Here is a 3,382-nt window from a genome sequence, read left to right as displayed (position 1 = left end):
ACCCTTTTTAAATGGCACTTCTTTTTTCCTGAAGAAATATATTGCATATTTACCTATAAGAAAGGACTTAACAGAGCTTATTTCTCAAATAATTGGGATCTTAAATTTGGGATGACAGGTGTTTTAAGCTTATTCAAGGAGATAACAATTGAAGGACCGCATAGACTGAAATCTGTTGTCTTGCTAATGAAGACTCTATCCAATTGTGGAACTAAGAGACATATGCACTAACATTCCTTTTTTCACTATTTTTCTTTGCCACTTGCTTTTATTGTTTTCCTTTTCTTTTTGTCCACTTCCTCATTTTTGGTAACTATTTTTTTTTTTCTTTTTTTCTTTCTTTTTTTTTTTTTTTGATTGAATGCGAGGATTTAATACCAATGCGGGCACAAGAATTTTTTTAAAAAAGGTCAGCAGGGAGGGATCATGAACACCTTGGTTTCAACAACTCCAACTCCTTCATACGTCATCTTCAGTTAGGCTGGCTGATCAGTGTGCTGATACTTTCTTCTACCTCTGACAGCGTCTTCAGAATTTGGTTGACTTTGACTTCATCAAATTCCAAACGCAGAAATTCAGATTCCTGTCCATATTTGCCCAATTCCAGCTCTATAATGGCAACAGGCGTGTGTATTTGAGGTGAATGCTTTGTCTCAGTCAACTGAGAGTTGCCATCAACTCTCCAGCTCAGCGCTATTCCAGCGGCTCTGGTTCATGAGGCTCTCACGGATTTTTGTCTTGTGGCTCTTTCAGAATTTGAAAATGACAGCAGCTTGGTCAGATGTGATCCCACCTTGCTTTTTGGTTTGAGCAGTCAAGAATGCTTCCAGCTGGTTGAAATCCATGTCTGCAGACGCAATAGACTTGAGAATCCCCCTCATCTTTGCCAAAAAGGGGCGGAACTCCTCGGGTGGCACCTCTGGATACAGCTGGCTCTGTAGCAGCTGCTCTGTGATGCCGGGGTGCCCGTGGAAGGTGTCCTGGGCTAGCGCATTCAGCAGCCCGTTCAGGGGCTTGCCGCCCTCAAGCTCGCCCGCCGCCATGCTCTCTTGGTAACTATTTTCTATAATAAACTTCCTTGCTTGATTAATATATGAGCAAATAACACCATCAAATTGTTCAGCTTCTGACTCCTTTGAAATTTGATCTGAGAATTTACATTTTTTGGACTGTCATGGAAGAACAATCATAGGCATACAGAAACATGAAAAATTATAAATCAGACAGACAAAAAAATGAACCAGTAATGATAATGCATAATAAATAAGAGTAGAGCTGGGCAGATAAGAATTCTGTATTAACGTTAGACCAAAGTACAGTTCAAATCTGGACACATCACCACCTGATAAGTGAATACGAGAAAATTACTTAACCTTTTCCTGCCTCAAATTTTTTATATAAAAACATATATCATATTAAATAATAGGGCTATATCATTCGGATTGATAAGAATTCAATGAGGTAATACATGCAACAGCATATATATATATAATTTAGTGTCCATTATAATGTCAGCTACTCTGTTAGTAAATAAATGTTTAATAAAAATTGCCTTAACTGCTAATTCATCAGGCATCTGAACTTCAGTAAATCAAACATTAGTAATACAAATTTGAAAATGAGTGACACAAGAATGTCTATCTGGCAAAAAATAACAGAAAAACAAACACTTTAAGACAACTTTCATCAAAAGAGAAAGAGACAGGTAAGCCAATAGAATCATCAAGGCATAGTGAAAATCCTGACAAAGATTGTTATATATAGCTGTCCCAGATCTCTTAATATTGATGTTGATAACAGTGAGGATGATAATGATGATGATGATGATGAAGACAATGATGCTGTGTTTGCTGCTACAGAAGATGATAATAACAAGAGTAATAGTATAATGAACTGCTCATTATTACCTTGCAAAAGAATATAGGCCTTCCAATATCAAGAAAAATATAAGTGAATTAACGGCATAATGTGTTAACCTTAACATTAGGAGTCAAGAAAGTTTTCTTTGTAACTTGAGAAATATGAGTGAAACTACTAAGAATGCAGACTCTACTTTGGGCTTCTAATATTAGGGAGAAAACTAAATATCTGCTATGATGATTATAAGAGGAAGGGACAGACAGAGGAGTATGGTGTGTTATGAGGATGAACAGAACAGAACAGAACAGAACTTGTCATCCAGAATAACGATGAAAATCTAAAATAACAAGAACTTACTACACTTGCCTTGGTAACAAATTTATTAATAACTATGATGATTGACATGAATAAAGTTCAGATTGTACATTCTCTCTTCAAATATAGGGCCCAGAAGAAAATATTATTTTTCAGATGTAGTTTTGTCTTCAGAATAATATTATTAGTGTATTCTTTCAAGATATTATTATATCATAAACATTGCTTAAAATCATGTTCATATGATATTGTTGACTCATAATCAAAGTGAATGTTAACTATTCTTTGGAGTTAATCAACCTTCTTCAAGTTTTACTATCAAATTTCTGTTGTGATTTCTCATCTCCATCATGCCATATGCTATGCACTTAACAAAATGAAGTGTCTCTCCCCTGTAATCCTAAAGAAATTTGAATATATGTACTTTTATAACCCATCACAAATGATCAAGATTTATTAGCACACCCACCTAGCTACATTGTGATCATTTTCAGTCAATTCCATGTAGCCAACTCAAAGTTCTTGTTTACTGAACAACTGTGTGCATTAAAGTATTGGGTATAAGAATGTAAAAATTTGGTCAAATACAATGCTTATAGTAAAATATGCTCAATTTTTGAGATAAATATTAAAGTAGAAGAAATTTCAGTTACATGAAAGAACATTAAAATATCTTACATAGAAAATGTTAACTAATATTTTCCAGAACACTGGGATTTAAAAATGCTGTTAACAATTGACAGTTTTATGTGATTATTTTAATAAAACTAAGCACCTTTAATATTATTATTATTGTGTTTTGTTTTATTTTGTTTTGTCTTGAGACAGACTCTTTCTCTAATGTCCAGGCTGGAGTGCAGTGGCACAATCATAGCTGCCTGCAACTTTGAACTCCTTGGCTCAAGTGATCCTCTTGTTTCAACCTCCCAAAGTACTGAGTGCACATGAAAGAGCCATCACACTTGGCACCTTTTATTTTATTTAATATGATTAAGGGGTTATAATTTTGTAACTGTATCTATTCAACCTTAGACATAATTTTGGTCATAAAGAAACTGTATTTAGAGGTACCTTATATTAATTAAACTTTTGTCTAAAATTAATACTGCCAGTTATAATAAGATAGCAGATTACTTATTATTACATGTTGTATAAAATATAGCCAATTATGCAGGAGGTAATGTTTGCCTTTTTAGAAATTTAATGA

At 34.1% G+C, this 3,382-nt stretch overlaps 1 pseudogene; it reads right to left on the bottom strand.

Moving 5' to 3' along the window:
- Nucleotides 1–422: 422 nt before the first annotated feature.
- On the bottom strand, nt 423–1,043 carry LOC104658561 (annotated as a pseudogene).
- Nucleotides 1,044–3,382: the final 2,339 nt, after the last annotated feature.

This window comes from Rhinopithecus roxellana, chromosome 18, assembly GCF_007565055.1.
Source record: "Rhinopithecus roxellana isolate Shanxi Qingling chromosome 18, ASM756505v1, whole genome shotgun sequence".
NCBI classification, from domain to species: Eukaryota; Metazoa; Chordata; class Mammalia; order Primates; family Cercopithecidae; genus Rhinopithecus; species Rhinopithecus roxellana.
The sequence above is the reverse complement of the archived record's forward strand: the minus strand, read 5'-3'. Positions and strand labels throughout refer to the sequence as shown.